The sequence below is a fragment of the Neophocaena asiaeorientalis genome, unplaced genomic scaffold (assembly GCF_003031525.2).
Source record: "Neophocaena asiaeorientalis asiaeorientalis breed wild unplaced genomic scaffold, Neophocaena_asiaeorientalis_V1.1 scaffold78, whole genome shotgun sequence".
NCBI classification, from domain to species: Eukaryota; Metazoa; Chordata; class Mammalia; order Artiodactyla; family Phocoenidae; genus Neophocaena; species Neophocaena asiaeorientalis.
The window spans coordinates 1,804,282-1,822,251 of record NW_020175018.1 but is presented as its reverse complement, the minus strand read 5'-3'; positions in this window follow the sequence as shown (position 1 = coordinate 1,822,251).

The following is a 17,970-nucleotide window of genomic DNA, read 5'->3' as shown; positions in this document are numbered from 1 at the left end:
GAGGGGCGGGGCATGGAGGGCATAAACCAGGGTTTCTCAGTCTCACCACTGTTGACATATTTGTGTGGGGTAATTCTTTGCTATGGGGGAGGCAGGGCTGTCTGTACATTGTAAGATATTCAACAGCATCCTTGGCCTCTACCCACTAATTTCCAGTAGCACTTCTCCCCAAGCTGTGGTAGCCAAAATGTCTCCAGTCATTTCCAAATGCACCATGGGGGACTAAATCACCCTCTGTTGAAAAACCACTGGCACAGACCAAAGAATGAAACAAATCAGGCCTCTTCTCATTAAAGGCAGGGGTAAGAATTCAAGGGAAAAATAAAATACAGTAACTCTCCAACTCCTTATCTAGCTTTAGAAGTGAAGTAAAAAGCTGGGCGTTAGCTTTGTTTGATCATTCAGAGGATATTTGTTCAATAAAGAGGCAAATGTATTGATAGAAGTAATAATAATTACCAACTATTTAGCAGTTCTATAAGCTTAGTTCTACTAAGCACTGTATCTCACTGACTCCGAATGACAGACCTGAGTGTAGGTGTTCTTATCTCCATTTTACAAATGAAAACATTGAGGCCCTGGGAGGTGAACAGTCTTGCCCAGGAGCATACAGCTCATGAGTAACTGAGCAACTGAGCAGGGATTTGAACTCAGGTCTGCGTGATTTAAGGTCCAAACTCAGAGCCATTGCATTATCTTAGCCCATTATTGTGGAGTCTGTATACAACGTTATAAAAATTCCAAAGCCTGTGATTTAAACCAATGAGTATTTAATCAGAACGTCTACCTTCAACATCAGCCTAGACAACAGGTGGGTGGATTTGAGTGAAAGAATCAGACCTCCAGGCTCTTACTTAAACAAGACTAACTAACCCACATTTATAAATCAACATGAGATAGTACATAATTAACCCTTTAATTGGTGGCACATATTAAAGGTGTATAACCAGAATGCTAAAGAGAAAGAATATGGTTTAATGCCTGTGTCCCTGAATCGGGTGTGGCCCGTATACCGTGCGGCTCCTCAGTGAGGATTTGGAGCTGAAAGCATGTACTTGGCATTGGACGGTCCTGGGTTCTAACCCCCACTCTGACACCAGCTATGTGACTTTGGGCAGAGCACTTTACAACTGGGAGCCTACCTAAGTCCTCAGTAGGATGGAGATTAAAACACTGACCTCTCAGAAATGAACTGAGACCAGGTAGTGGGAACCAACATACAGTGTCCTGGGTTTCCCTGGTGGCACAGTGGTTAAGAATCCACCTGCCAAGGCAGGGGACACGGGTTCGAGCCCTGGTCCGGGAAGATCCCACATGCCGCGGAGCAACTAAGCCCGTGAGCCACAACTACTGAGCCCGCACACCTAGAACCTAAGCTCCGTAACAACCGCAACAAAGAGTAACTCCCGCTCGCCGCAACTAGAGAGAGCCCACGCGCAGCAATGAAGACCCAACGCAGCCAAAAATAAGTAAATAAATACATAAATTTATTAAAAAAAACAAACAAACATGCAGTGTCCTACACCCACGTGGCTTTTCTTTCATCACACCTATCACTTTTGTAATTATATGCTTATTTGTATATTTACATGTTTAATGGATCTCTCACCCAGGATTTTGAAAATTCTATAAGAGCAGGGACTGTATCTCTTTTATTCATTGCCTCTCCAGTACCTGACATAGTACTTGGTACATAGTAGATACTCATTTTAAAAATGTTGAGTTGGGGCTTCCCTGGTGGCACAGTGGTTGAGAGTCTGCCTGCCGATACAGGGGACACAGGTTTGTGCCCCGATCCGGGAGGATCCCACATGCCGCGGAGCGGCTGGGCCCGTGAGCCATGGCTGCTGAGCCTGTGCGTCCGGAGCCTGTGCTCCGCAACGGGAGAGGCCACAACAGTGAGAGGCCCCCGTACCACAAAAAAAAAAAAAAAAAATGTTGAGTTAATAGTAAATGTTAATGCATTCTTTCTCCCCTTTCTCCCTTAATTTTCTTCTAAGATAATGAGTTTCCTGACACTGGAAGTATTCAAACAATGGAACAATTAGATTCTCTGTTCCTCTGTGTCCCTATCATCATCTCTTATGGTGCCTTTCACCACAGCACACATCATACTGTTTTGCAATTACCCGTTTCTGTGCCTGTCTTCCCCATGAGTCTATAAACTCCTTCAGAGCTGAATGGATCACCTTTTAATCCCTGTGCCATGGTTCCAAGTCTACTAAATAAAATTTGCAAAGCAAAAACATTGATACCTTAGAGGGCATCCATCGACCAAATGAGAACTCAGCCAAAGTTACCACTCTGTTTTCTTCCAAGTCACCAATTCTAAGCCTCAGCAACTCTATAACTGCCGCCAGCTCTGCTCACACAGCATCCAACAATCAGGAACAAAAGATTGGGGGGTTACTTCTATTGTTTCAGACAAGCATAGACAATCAATGACTCTGTATTAAATTAAATTGGCCTCTTTTACAAAGAAAAATTGTGAGCCAGATTTTCCATATCTAACTCTGCACTTCAAAGATGATTAAATTCAAGCATTCATAAAACAAATATCTATAGAGTGCCAGCCACTGTTCAAGGCTCTAGTTAAATCCTGTTGAGTCATTCAAGATGGAGAGAATGATTTTGACATTGGGCATTCTTCTCATTTCTCCAAAGGAAACCAGATGTTCCTATTGGATTGTTTGGGTTAGACAGCAAAAAAGGAGACCAGAAATCTTGGAGATAAACTCTTCATCCTCCAGTCTCAGCATCTTTGGAGAAGGGAACATCTGATGCTCAAAGGAAATAGTTAATTAAGCCACAAATACTTCCTAGCCAAAGGGAAGGATCCTCCAAAGCAGAATGCTTAGGCATTGGAAAGGCTGGCATACCTGTAGATCTCATCTCTCTAATCACCATGCAACTTCCCTGAAAACAGGAATAGCTATTACTTCATCTGTGATTGTTCTCCAGGAGAAGAAAGAAGAAAATCGCATTTTTTGTGTCCGGGGACATAAGCTGATAGCTTTATGTATATAACGCAGTAGCAGGTACAATACTCTACAATACTGGAGGATAAGAAACATTTCATTTCTTTCTCTTCATTTCTCTCAACTGTGCCATTCTGCGCTAAGTCCCCACCAAAGTAACTGGTAAAGTAAAATAAAATAAACCCCAAATAACTGGTAAAATTTAATCTCAGCTGTGCTGGAAATTGTTTCTCTTACAAACTGGCTTATTCAAGAGTCCAAGGGTCTTACGTGGCCCAGAACATCTGGGAACCAGTTACATGCCTCGTTCCTCTCTGGCCACGGCAGGTATCCTCATTGTGCAAGCCTGCACCCCTAGAAGAGGGTGGCTCTGCTCTTTCCATACCCCACCATGGTGCTGGGATCTTAGTAAGACCTAAGCTCGTTAGTTGAACTAATATGTAAGTGCCATTTTTGTAGATCAAATGTAGTCGAATACCAGCAATTTTATATAAATCACCTGTTGACTAAGTGTGCAAACAAGACTGCAACTTACTAAAGAGCCAGAGCACTTCTACTTCTTCGGAAAACAACCATGTACTACTAATTTCTGCTCATTAAACAGAAATTTAATCTTCTGGGATCTTCTCCCAGAAGATCCCATGTTGGCAATACTATACTAGCTTAGAAGAACTACTGGCAGAATATACTTCAAAGTTAGCACCCCTCAGCTGGTCTCCTACAATGCAGCTGTCTCACTGATTCATCCTGGCCCCCCGCCCCCTCCTGTCTATGGGGATTATCAAGTCTTCACTGTAATTTCCTTAGAAAGTATTTCCATGGAGGAAATCGTCTATCATCTGCCTTAAGGAATGAGTCATGTATCTATACTCTCAGAAGAGCACTCTCCCCATATCCCATTCATCTGCAAGCCGAATCCAATCCTGGCCTGGGCAGGTGTTCCAAAGCATTTAGAAAGCCTTTGAACTTCCCCTACAGAGGCCGCTGTCTGAGACAATGTCTGAACGACTTGCTTGACATATCACTAAGGGGATCTTTTGGTCCCCACACACCACAACACCCTCAGATGAGATCACTAAGCCAAATGGAAACCAGAGGGAAGCAGAAGAGAGAGACAGGGTTTGTAGATCATGCACCGAAGCACAGACGGAGTGGGGAGCCTGGCATGTGTCTGCTTGCCCCTCTCAGTCACCTTTTTTGTCTTTTCTAAGTAGAAAAAGCTCGATCTATGTGAAGGATTTTTTTAACCTAGAAACTCCTCTGGTGTTTGTGGATCTTCCAGAAATCTCGACAAGTTGCTTCCTCCATGTGAAACATTACAGAATGAGAAGATCTGGATTTTAGCCTCAGCAAACTATGATTCATAGTGTGTGGGCAAAGCAGGCCATGCTCCGGGCCTCCTTTTCTTATCTCACATTTGAGCACGATGATCTCTTAGCTCTTTTCAACTTGACAAAGTGTGCTGCGGAGGAATCCTCAGAGTTATAGATGAGCAGCTACTCAGATAAGCTTGACAGTTATTAGGGTCAGGCTGACTCTGGAATGATCAGGATGCAGTGTTTCAAGTCCAGTTTCACTCCTCTCCCTGCATTAAATCACTCAACACTACAGAGCTCCCACATCAGGAGGCCACTTCGAAACTGTCAGGCTAATGGTGGAGGTTGCAGCTCCCTCTGACTTCCCTTTCCCTGCCTGTCTTCCAGCCAACACCTAAAATGTCGTATTAAAGGAGATGGAACAAGAAGGTATTTGAGGTATCTTTGTCTGGTTTAGGTATCAGAGTGATGGTGGCCTCAGAGAATGAGTCTGGGGATGTTCCTTCCTCTGCAATTTTTTGGAACAGTTTGAGAAGGATAGGTATTACCTCCTCTCTAAATGTTTGATAGAATTCGCCTGTGAAGCCATCTGTTCCAGGACTTTTGTTTGCTGAAAGTTTTTAAATCAATTTCATTACTTGTGATTGGTCTGGTTCATATTTTCTATTTCTTCCTGGTTCAGACTTGGAAGATTGTACCTTTCTAAGAATTTGTCCATTTCTTCTAGGTTGTCCATTTTATTGGCATATAGTTGCTTGTAATAGTCTCTTACGATCTTTTGTATTTCTGTGATGTCAGCTATAACTTCTTTTTCATTTCTCATTTTATTGATTTGATTCTTCCAGAAATCTCGACAAGTTGCTTCCTCCATGTGAAACATTACAGAATGAGAAGATCTGGATTTTAGCCTCAGCAAACTATGATTCATAGTGTGTGGGCAAAGCAGGCCATGCTCCGGGCCTCCTTTTCTTATCTCACATTTGAGCACGATGATCTCTTAGCTCTTTTCAACTTGACAAAGTGTGCTGCGGAGGAATCCTCAGAGTTATAGATGAGCAGCTACTCAGATAAGCTTGACAGTTATTAGGGTCAGGCTGACTCTGGAATGATCAGGATGCAGTGTTTCAAGTCCAGTTTCACTCCTCTCCCTGCATTAAATCACTCAACACTACAGAGCTCCCACATCAGGAGGCCACTTCGAAACTGTCAGGCTAATGGTGGAGGTTGCAGCTCCCTCTGACTTCCCTTTCCCTGCCTGTCTTCCAGCCAACACCTAAAATGTCGTATTAAAGGAGATGGAACAAGAAGGTATTTGAGGTATCTTTGTCTGGTTTAGGTATCAGAGTGATGGTGGCCTCAGAGAATGAGTCTGGGGATGTTCCTTCCTCTGCAATTTTTTGGAACAGTTTGAGAAGGATAGGTATTACCTCCTCTCTAAATGTTTGATAGAATTCGCCTGTGAAGCCATCTGTTCCAGGACTTTTGTTTGCTGAAAGTTTTTAAATCAATTTCATTACTTGTGATTGGTCTGGTTCATATTTTCTATTTCTTCCTGGTTCAGACTTGGAAGATTGTACCTTTCTAAGAATTTGTCCATTTCTTCTAGGTTGTCCATTTTATTGGCATATAGTTGCTTGTAATAGTCTCTTACGATCTTTTGTATTTCTGTGATGTCAGCTATAACTTCTTTTTCATTTCTCATTTTATTGATTTGAGCCTGCTCCCTTTTTTTCTTGGTGAGTCTGGCTAAAGGTTCATCAATTTTGCTTATCATTTAGAAGAACCAGATTTTAGCTTCATTGATCTTTTCAATTTTCTTTGTGTCTATTTCATTTATTTCTGCTCTGATCTTTATGAATTCTTTCCTTCTACTAGATTTGCATTTTGTTTGTCCTTCTTTCTCTAGTTGCTTTAGGTGTAAGGTTAGGTTATTTATTTGAGATTTTTCTTGTTTCCTGAGGTAAGATCATATTGCTATAAAACTTAAAACTGCTTTTGCTGTGTCCCATAGGTTTTGGATAATTGTGTTTTCATTTTTCTCTAGGTACTTTGTTTTATTTCCTCTTTGATTTTCTCAGTGATCTATTGGTGGTTTAGTAACATATTGTTTAGCCTCCACGTGTTTGTGTTTTTTTACAGTATTTTTTCTTGTACTAACAAGAAATTACAGGCCAATAACACTGATGAACATGGATGCAAAATCCTCAACAAAATATTAGCAAACTGAATCCAACAATACGTTAAAGGATCATACACCATGATCAAGTGGGATTTATCCCAGGGCTGCAAGGATTTTTCAATATCCACAAATCAGTCAGTATGATACACCACATCAACAAATTGAACAATAAAAACCATATGATCATCTCAATAGATGCAGAAAAAGTTTTTGACAAAATTCAACACTCACTTATGGTAAAAACTCTCCAGAAAGTGGGCAGAGGGAAACTACCTCAACATAATAAAGGCCATAAAAGACAAACATACAGCAAACATCATTCTCAATGGTGAAAAACTGAAAGCATTTCCTCTTAGATCAAGAACAAGACAAGGATGTTCACTCTTGCCACTTTTATTCACAGTTTTGGAAGTCCTAGCTATGGCAATCAGAGAAGAAAAAGAAATAAAAGGAATCCAAATTGGAAAAGAAGTTAAACTATCACTGTTAAGCTGTTTGTAGATGACATGATACTATACATAGAAAATCCTAAAGACACTACCAGAAAACTTCTAGAGGTCATCAGTGAATCTGGTATAGTTGCAGGTTACAAAATTAATACACAGAAATCTGTTGCATTTCCATACAGTAACAACGAAACATCAGAAAGAGAAATTCAAGAAACAACTCCATTTACCATCACATCAAAAAGAATAAAATACCTAGGAGTAAACCTGCCTAAGGAGACAAAAGACCTGTACTCCAAAAAATATAAGATGCTGATGAAAGAAATCAAAGATGACATAAACAGATGGAAAGATATACAATGTTCTTGGATTGGAAGAATCAATATTGTCAAAATGACTATACTACCCAAGGCAATCTACAGATTCAATGCAATCCCTATCAAATTACCAATGGCACTTTTCACAGAACTACAACAAAAAACCTTAAAATTTGTATGGAGACACAAAAGACCCCGAATAGCCAAAACAATCTTGGGAAAGAAAAACGGAGCTGGAGGAATCAAGCTCCTTGACTTCAGACTATACAAAGCTACAGTAATCAAAACAGTATGGAACTGGCACAAAAACAGACATATAGAGCAATGGAACAGGATAGAAAGCCCAGAAATAAACCCACGCACCTATGGTCAATTAATCTACAACAAAGGAGGCCAGACTATACAATGATGGAAAGACAGTCTCTTCAACAAATGGTGCCGGGAAAACTGGACAGTTACATGTAAAAAAATGAAATTAGAACACTCTTTAACACCATACACAAAAATAAGCTCAAAATGGATTAAAGACCTAAATGTGAGACCGGACACTATAAAACTCTTAGAGGAAAACATAGGCAGAAAACTCTCTGACATAAATCACAGCATATTTTTTTCAATCCATCTCCCAGAGTAATGGAAAAAAAAAACACTAATGGGACCTAATTAAACTCAAAAACTTTTGCACAGCAAAGGAAACCGTAAACAAAATAAAAAGACAACCCACAGATTGGGAGAAAATATTTACAAATGATGTGACTGCCAAGGGATTAGTCTCCAAAATTTACAAATGGCTCATGCAGCTTAATACCATTAAAACAAACAACCCAATCAAAAAATGGGGAGATAACCTAAATAGGCATTCCACCAAAGAAGACATACAGATGGCCAAGAGGCACAGGAAAAAATGTTCAACACTGCTAATTATTAGAGAAATTCAACTCAAAACTACAATGAGATATCACCTCACACCAGTCAAAATGGCTATCATCAAAAAATCCACAAACAATAAATGCTGCAGAGGGTGTGGAGAGAAGGGAACCCTCCCACACTATTTGTGGGAATGTAAATTGGTACAGCCCCTATGGAGAACAGTATGAAGGTCCCTTAAAAAACTAAAAATAGAGCTACCACATGATCCTGCAATCCCACTCCTGGGCATATATCCAGAGAAAAACATGGTCTCAAAGGACACATGCACCCCAACGTTCATTGCAGCACTGTTTACAATAGCCAAGACATGGAAGCACCCTAAATGTTCTTTGACAGAGGAATGGATAAAGAAGATGTGGGACATATATACAATGGAATATTAGCCATTAAAAAGAATGAAATAATGCCATTTGCAGCAACATGGATGAACCTAGAGATTGTCATACTGAGTGAAGTCAGTCAAACTGAGAAAGAGAAATATTGTATGATATGGCTTATAAGCAGAATCTAAAAAGAAATGATACAGCCTTCCGGGAAGATGGCGGAAGTGTAAGACGCGGAGATCATCTTCCTCCCCACAGATACACCGGAAATACATCTACACGGAGAACAACTCCTACAGAACACCTACTGAATGCTGGCAGAACACCTCTGACCTCCCAAAAGGCAAGAAACCCCCCACGTACCTGGGTAGGGCAAAAGAAAAAAGAAAAAACAGAGACAAAAGAATAGGGACGGGACCCGCACCAGTGGGAGGGAGCTGTTAAGGAGGAAAGGTTTACACACACTAGGAAGACCCTTCGCGGGCGGAGACTGCGGGTGGCAGAGGGGGAAAGCTTCGGAGCCACGGAGGAGAGCACAGCAACAGGGGTGCGGAGAGCAAAGCGGACAGATTCCCGCACAGAGGATCAGGGCCGACGGGCACTCACCAGTCCGAGAGGCTTGTCTGCTCACCCGCCGGGGCGGGCGGGGCCTGGAGTTGAGGCTCGGGCTTCGGTCGGAGCGCCGGGAGAGGACTGGGGTTGGCGGCGTGAACACAGCCTGCAAGGAGTTAGTCCGCCACGGCTAGCCGGGAGGGAGTCCGAGAAAAGTCTGGACCTGCCGAAGAGGCAAGAGACGTTTTTTTCCCTCTTTATTTCCAGGTGCGCGAGGAGAGGGGATTAAGAGCGCTGTTTAAAGGAGCTCCAGAGACGGGCGTGAGCCGCGGCTAAAAGTGCAGACCCCAGAGACGGGCATGAGACGCTAACGCTGCTGCTACCGCCACCAAGAAGCCTGTGTGCGAGCACAGGTCACTATCCACAGCCGCCTCGCGGGGAGCCTGTGCAGCCCGCCACTGCCAGGGCCCCGTGATCCAGGGACAACTTGCCCGGGAGAACGCAGGCGCGCCGCAGGCTCGTGCAACGTCACACCGCCTGTGATCCATAAAAAGAAACGAAATTGAGCTATTTGTAATGAGGTGGATAGACCTAGAGTCTGTCATACAGAGTGAAGTAAGTCAGAAAGAGAAAGACAAATACCGTATGCTAACACATATATATGGAATTTAAGGCAAAAAAAAGTCATGAAGAACCTAGGGGTAAGACAAGAATAAGGACACAGACCTACTAGAGAATGGACATGAGGATATGTGGAGGGGGAAGGGTAAGCTGTGACAGAGTGAGAGAGAGGCATGGACATTTATACACTACCAAACGTAAGGTAGATAGCTAGTGGGAAGCAGCCTCATAGCACAGGGAGATCAGCTTGGTGCTTTGTGACTGCCTGGAGGGCTGGGATAGGGAGGGTGGGAGGGAGGGAGACGCAAGAGGGAAGAGATATGGGAACATATGTATATGTATAACTGATTCACTTTGTTATAAAGCAGAAACTAACAAACCATTGTAAAGCAATTATACTCCAATAAAGATGTAAAGAAAAGAAATGATACAAAAATGAATTTACTTACAAAACAGAAACAGACTCACAGACTTAGAGCACAAACTTATGATTACGGGGGGTGGGGGGAAGGGTGGGAGGAAGAGATGGTTAGGGAGTTTGGGATTGACATGTACACACTGCTATATTCGTAATGGATAACCAACAAGGACCTAGTGTATAGTACAGGGAACACTGCTCAATATTATGTAACAACCTAAATGGGAAAAGAGTTTGAAAAAGAAATGTATATGTATGAAAGAATCACTTTGCTGTAGACCTGAAACTATCACAACATTTTTAATCAACTATATGCCAATATAAAAGAAAAATTAAATTAGAAAAAAAGAAAGTATTCTAGAATCTAGTGAGATAGAGTTACCATTTTTAAGCCCCTGTTATGCACAAGGCAGGCCCATTTAGCCCTTGTTATCAGTTTCCTACGGCTGCTTTAACAAATCACCACAAACTTAGTGGCTTAAAACAACAGAAGTTTTTTCTCTTACAGTTCTGGAGGGAAGAGTCTGAAATGAGTTTTATTCAGCTAAAATCAACTTGTCCACAGGGCTGGGTCCTTCTGGAGGCTCCAGGGAAGAATCTGTTCCTTGCCTCTTTTAAAGTCTGGTAATGGCCAGCATTCCTTGGCTTGTGGCCACATCACTTCAATTTCTGTTCACTGGTCACATTGCCTTTTCCTCTCCTGTAAGCAAATCTCCCTCTGCCTACTCTTATAAGGTCGCTTGTGATTGCATCCAGGATAATCTCCTCGTGTCATAATCCTTAAATTATATCTGAGAAGTCCCTTTTGCCGTATAAGGTAATGTTCACTGGTTCCGGGAAATTAGGGTATGGCTATCTCGGGGGAGCCATTATTCAACCTACTACAGTCCTGTCGGCTCTATGAAGGGAGTACCCTCACTCTCATTTTACAGTCAAAGACACAGATGGGGCTCATAGGAGTTAAGGAATTTGAAACATTTCACACACTAGTAAATGGCAGAGCGGGGATTAAACCTAAGTCTGTCTATTTTCCAGTCACAGACTTCTTATTTTATACCACTGTACCCAAAATACAGTCAGGGAGGAAGAATTTTTCTCTCCCCTTCCAGGTCCTTCTGGCTGCTCTAAGAATTAAATTGACATGAGGCAGATTAACAAGAGAAAATCAAACAACTTTTAATAACATGTATACATGGCGGAGACCCAGAGAAACCGAGTAACTCTCCAAATGGCTGACACCCTCACCTTAAATACCATCTTCCTCTAAAGACAAACGAGCATGTTGGAGTAGCTGGGACTTGAAAGGGGAAAAAGGAAATTCATATGGAAATGGAAAAGCAAATGTTTGGTAAACAAATGTTTGCTGGGCCTCAGCAGAGACAATGGGACAGAAAGTAGACTGATCTCTAGGCCCTGCTCAAGTTTCCTTCACCACCCTGCCTAACCTGTATTCTTTGCAGATACCTCTCCTGATAGCTCTCTTCTAGGACAGGCCTTTTACCTAAATTCTTTAAGCAGCTAAGGCATAGGTAAAATGAAAGAATTCTTGAGACTTTTGGGCCTCGATTGTTTTCAGCTCAAAATAATCTCTATGACAAAGTTTGGGGATGGCAAACTTTGCTCCCCTACAAGACTAATAACACAAGACTATAAATGGTTTCCGTGGTGGAAACCAAAGAGCCCAGTATTTTGCACATGGAGACTTCTGCCAAACCATGCCTTGGCTCTGTGACTTTAAGCAAGTCCCTTGATCTCTTCTCACCTGTATATGGGGGAAGCTTAGGTATGACGACTGAAATAATGGCACTGCTTTGTAACTGTCACTAGAAATATAAGTGAGTATATTTGCCATCAGTCCTGCCATTGGAAGGCTGTGGGGTAGGGAAGGAGTACAGGTGAGACTGCTCCGTCAGGACCAAGACCAGCCCAGGGGAACTCCCCAGGGAGGAAAGTGATTCCCATACCTCTGTGATGGCTGTACATCAACCTCTAGGCCCTCCTGGGGGAGCTTCTAGCTCTGAGGCAAGCAATACCATCCCCCCGACTCTGACTAGGGGAGAATTTTCAAGCACCACCTGAAGACACAGAATGTGTAAAGACTTGGAAACGATGGGAGAACAGGACCCTTAAAGCCAGCTGTTGATTGCATGTGCACAGCAGGATGGAGGGGGATCCATGAAGGATGTTTAAGTAAACAGAGTAACCAGTACACTCAGTTTGGTCAACCTGGGAATCCCAAGGCCTGTAACAAAAGGTGCTATGTATTTTTTTACATGCTTACACATTTTTTTTTTTCCTTTAACCCTTTTTATTTTAGTGAGCTCATTTTTGGAACAGAGCTTGAGGTTATCTTTTCCATCATTTAAAAATGAGAAAATAAAGGCCCAGAATAGAAAAGCGACTTACCTAGAAGAGCCAATAGGCATCATTTTGAGATTATTTTAGAGTGTAGCAAGCATAAACATTTGATTAAGTGTATTTCCTTTAATCCTGAGAATAACTCTAAGAAGTACCAGTTATTAATGTACCCATTTTACAAATGAGGGACTGATAACAAAGAAGTAAAATAATTTGTCCAAGGCTCCACTTCTTTTCCTAACTAGTTAGTGGTTGAATTAGGATGGGAACAAAATTCACGCCAGTACTTTCACAACTCCAGCATTAGTACTGACAGACGTGGACTTCTCATGGCCTCTTGCTGCCACAGTACCTGAAGAAACACAAGCAAAGCCCCTCTTGCCTCATTAGACGGTTACGTACAGACTCCATAATCCCTCAGGGTGGTCCATCCGAGTCCAAGAATGTCATTTTTGCCTTTGGGTACCTGTTAAATTAAGTACATGAGGAAGCACCCCCAGTCACAGGAGGTTGGGGATGGAGCCCACAGCCTGGGTTTGGATCTTCCTGCTGTCATTTATTACTCACGTGACTCGGACAATTTACTTAAGCTCTCTGTTCCTCACCGCTCCCATCTGCAAAATGGGAATAATGATAGTATCAACCCAATGGGCTCACTGTACAGATGGCTGAACTCATATATGCAAACTACTTAAAAAGTGCCTAACAGGAACAACTCAGTCAATGTGAGCCACTTGAATCCATCTTTGTCCACAAAAGAGATCTAAGAAAAACCGAGAAGAGAAACAAAGAAAAGGGACAAATTAAACATCCTCACAGGTATCTAACTCAGTTGTGACAAATCAGTCAAAAAAATTCAATCTGCCTTGGCTTCAAAGCTGCGTATTCCCTCCGCAACCTGCGTTAAGTCCTGAGATCCTTTGACTACTCATATTCATCACAGCAGCCAGTTACACCAGTAAACATGACCAAAAGCATCCCCTCAGCTCTTCTACAACTCTAGACCTTCCAACTCAGCACTGGTCAATGCTCATCGTTTGAATCCTTCCCTCTTCCCCTTTGGCTCCAGCTAAGAGGTGATCCTTAGAAAGTATTAGCAAACAGGACAGCACCTGGTCGTTTCAACTCCCTTCTCTTCCCTGCTAACCCCTGCAGAGCCCAGAAATACTTTAGATGGAAGCTCGGATTCATGCACAACACAGCCGTGCCAAGTGTGAGCTTTCCACTGCCATTTGGGGTGGGGGGGGGCGGAATCATTCATCATCAAAAAAATCTGCATAAGGCATCACAGTTTACTGAGCACTTTCTCTTCCACTCTCCTACTTGGTCTTCACACCAACTCTGGGAGGGACTCGAGGTGAGGATTTCTTATCTGTCTCACTAATGAGGAATCTGAGTTTCAGAGAAGCGATACGATTTTCTCAAGATAATTCACCTTGTAAATGGTCAAGATGATTGGAACCCAAGACTGCTTGTGCCAATCTAATGCCTTTTCCATCTTCCCCATCATTCGGCCAATGAGTCACTCATTTCATGGGAACATTAATTGACTTCCCGGTGCTTTGAGAAGGAAGGCACAGTTCTTGGCCCCAGGGAACTCTCACAGTCCCTTTGGGGAATTGGGTGAGTAAATCAGGGATAACAATAAACACTCTAATCATCTAATAAATCATTTCAAGGAAGTTTTATGGTTTCCCTAAATTCTGCCACAGATCACATGCCATTCTAAAAATCATGATATGCAGGAACGGTATTAAAAATAATTAACTAGTGGCATGGCATAGGCGCCAACAATAAACGGACGCTGGCTCTAAATAGATCTGTTAGTAAGCACTTGAAAAGTGACAGTGCCTACCCTCAAAGCGTTCATGGCCTAATGAGCTAAAAAGACAATTATACAGTATGCTAAAAATAAAAAAAGGAAGTCTGGATGAGCATGGATGAGGTGCCCTTCTCTCTGAATGTAAGGTTATGGAAACTGTCTTAGAAGTAAATCTTGAAAAATAATACAGGAACTTGCCATGAGGATAAAGTCCAGGGAGGGTTATTCTAGGGACTGGGAAGGTACAAAGGCTTAGAGGCCTCTAAATTATTCTTTTGATTTTTTTACTTAGCATTTTTAAGTTGCTAAGATTCTTAGGAATCGCTCATTTTGTAACCAGTCCACCAAGAGCCAGAGAAGAGAAGAGATTTGCCCAAAGTCACACGGTAAGTTATGCATCCTCAGGACTCAAACCTACTGTAAACCAAAGTTCTTTCCACTTTTCCACATCGACCAGAGAGCCTACTTATTGGTTGATTCACCCTATTCCAGCTGGCAGGGAAGCTCTCCTCTATCTTGCCACTCATTCAATGACCAATGATGTCTTTGAGCTTTTTTGTCCTTTGATGTCTAAGGAGAAGTGAGAAGAGATGGAGAAGAAGAGTACTGAACAAAGCCTTGCAGACAGCAAGTCGGGGAAACTTGACCCTAAACAAATCCATCTAACTGAATGACTAGCCCACTGTGTTGGACCCGAGCTCCTTCATTGCTTTGGGAGAGATTTCTGGCAAATACAGAGTCACATGGGACTTTTGGATGGGAGTTAGCACACTAGATGAATCCCAAGAAGAGAAGGAAGAGGTTGGGAGCGGTGGGTAAGCAAGGGGGGTGGGGTGGAAATCAAGGGGTCCCGTGGGAAGTAAATGCTAGACTTCTCAAAGACATGGGCGCTCAGCTTCCTCCGATAGTGCCAGTCCTGGCCGATATTCTACTCCCTGGCTGATCTATCTCAGGAAAGAAAAAAAAGCGTTGCATCTAACAGACCTTCAAGGTAATGAGAATGATCTCACCTGAGGTGAGCCTCCACACTCCCTCGGGCCTCCAAACCATGCCCTCCACTGGCAACCCGTGAATGAGGATAGCAAACGAACAACAACAAAATCGGGCTTTGGCCAAGAACTCCGTGCAGAGGTGGAGTTTGCCAGCGTTCACTCTGCCGTCTCACCTTCCTGCTGAGTTGGAAGGTCTGGAGTTGTGGTAGGGCTGAGGGGCTGGTTTTGGTCATGTTTACTGGTGTGCGCGCAGGCTGCTGTGATGAATGCAAGTGAGTCAGAGGATCTCAGGACTTAATGCAGGTTACAGAGGGAATACACAGCTTCGGGAAAAAGTGTTTACCGTACTGAGCAGAGGGCCACCATAAGACACCTGATGCCGAGAGGTGCAGCCTCTGCCAGACAGGAGGATGAATGGGTATTGATTCCATAAGCGTCCTCCGCTGTAATGTCTAATGTGGTTTGGTTGCTCAGTTCTGACCTTGATGACCATCTTCATGGAAAGCAGCCGAGGTGGCCTTGGGTAAGTCATTTCTCTTCCCTGGGCCCCCTCTCCTCACCTGTGAAATGGATGTGTTGGGGAATCTAGTTTCCCCCTTACGTTCTAAGGGTGAAAAAAGAAGAGTTTAATTATAAAGCACAGCATGTCAAACGTTCACTTGTTCCTTCATTACTTCTTTCATTCAATAAACATTTACTGAGCTCCTACAATACCCAAGGCTCTGTGCTAGGCAAGGAAAAGCAGGGGTGATCACTGCCCTCTGGAGGCCTAGCATGTAGGAAGAAAAACGAGACATACATATAATTATACCATGTAGAGGCAATGAATGTCCTAACAGAGTTACAACATGCATGGAAGCATTTCTTGCGGAAGACATCTAGGAAGCAACATGGTGAAGTTAGATCAGAATTGGATGCCAAGTGGATGTGAGAAGCTGGAGGTGAGGATTCTAGGTAGAGTACGGCGTTAGCAAAGGTTCAGGTATTGGAGAGCACAAGGTGTATGCAGACCCATTTGCCTGGATGGGAGGCTGAAAAAAGTCCAGAGATAGATGAAAACAAGTGCCTTATCTGGGCCCCTCTTACTTAAAAGCCAAGGTATGGCTTAAGATGCCACATAGGTTTTGGAGAAAACTCCTTTTACAAGTAGCCTCTGCTAAAAATACACAAATAAAGCTAATCGTCTCTGGAATATACTTCTTCTTTTTTTTTTTTTCAAGAATGGTAACATTTTAATTAATTAATTTATTTTTATATTTATTTTTGGCTGTGTTGGGTCTTCGTTTCTGTGCGAGGGCTTTCTCTAGTTGTGGCGAGCGGGGACCACTCTTCATCGCGGTGCGCGGGCCTCTCATATCGCAGCCTCTTTTGTTGCGGAGCACAGGTTCCAGACGCGCAGGCTCAGTAGTTGTGGCTCACGGGCCCAGTTGCTCCGCGGCATGTGGGATCCTCCCGGACCGGGGTTCGAACCCGTGTCCCCCGCATTGGCAGGCGGATTCTCAACCACTGCACCACCGGGGAAGCCTGGAATATACTTCTATGATAGTTAACTTAATGCTTAATAATATTCTTGTTTGTTTGTTCCACTGGCCTGTTTCCTGCCTTGAGGGCCAGCCTGGTCATATTTGGCTTTGTTTTCCCTGTGATTGGCTAAGCCACTTGTAGTAGGAATGCTACAAGGATGGGGGGCTGGGTTTGGGAGGTTCCCAGAAGAAGCCGTATGTTATCACCCAGCTTTCTAGCACGTGCTCTTATTCCATTTAAATATACATACGACTGCAAATATGTATTGATTATGCATTATATGTAAATGTAGTCTATATGTCATATGACATGTATAATATACTATTCTAATATTTCTATTCCCTAACCCAGGAGATAAACTCAGTAGACTTTGAGAAGCCAAGAGACATGGAAGCACTCACTACTGGTAAAAAGACACGGCCTCATGCTACTACAATATGCGTTAGCTAAAACACAGAGTTAAAAACTTCCAAAACAACCAACATTTGAATCAGCCAAAATCGTTGAAAAGTTCAAATGAACTGTCTTATGACATGACTATCTATGGGCTTTCTTGTTGTCTGGGACGGTCACTTAAGCAGAGAATCCTAGGATACCGGGGCCAGAGAGACCATAGGGATGACCTAATCTTGTCCCCCTTTTTTCAGATTGGGGAACTGAGGCCCACAGCAATAATAATAAGTATGGGGGTGATATCATTCAGTACTGAAAATAGGCAGATAATTGAAACCTCTGTTATTCATACCTGATTTTTTTAAAAATCAAGGATCTCTGAATTAGCTCTGTGGAACAAGGAAACATATCTTCCATGTACAAATATGGCAGTGGTTTTTACACAAGCAGTGTTACAATCCAACAGGGCATAAAACATTGTTTAAATATCATCTTACAATGTTCCTGGGCAGTAATGTGTAATAGAAAGAACTGTGAAGCCCAGTGTTGTCATTTAAATGCTCCCCAGGTGTATTCCCTCAGTGAGGTTCCATTACTTCTCTGAATTTCAGTTTCTTCGTCTGTAAAAAGGGGACAGCACATGTGCCTATCACACTTTCTGGTTGTGAGGATGTAATGAAATAACGTCTATAAAGTTCCTTGGGTGGCATCTAATATAGACTTAATAAAGGAGGGTCCAGCGGTAGCTACAGGTTACATGATGCCTCATTTCCCTCCAGGATCCCAAAAAGTACTAAGTGC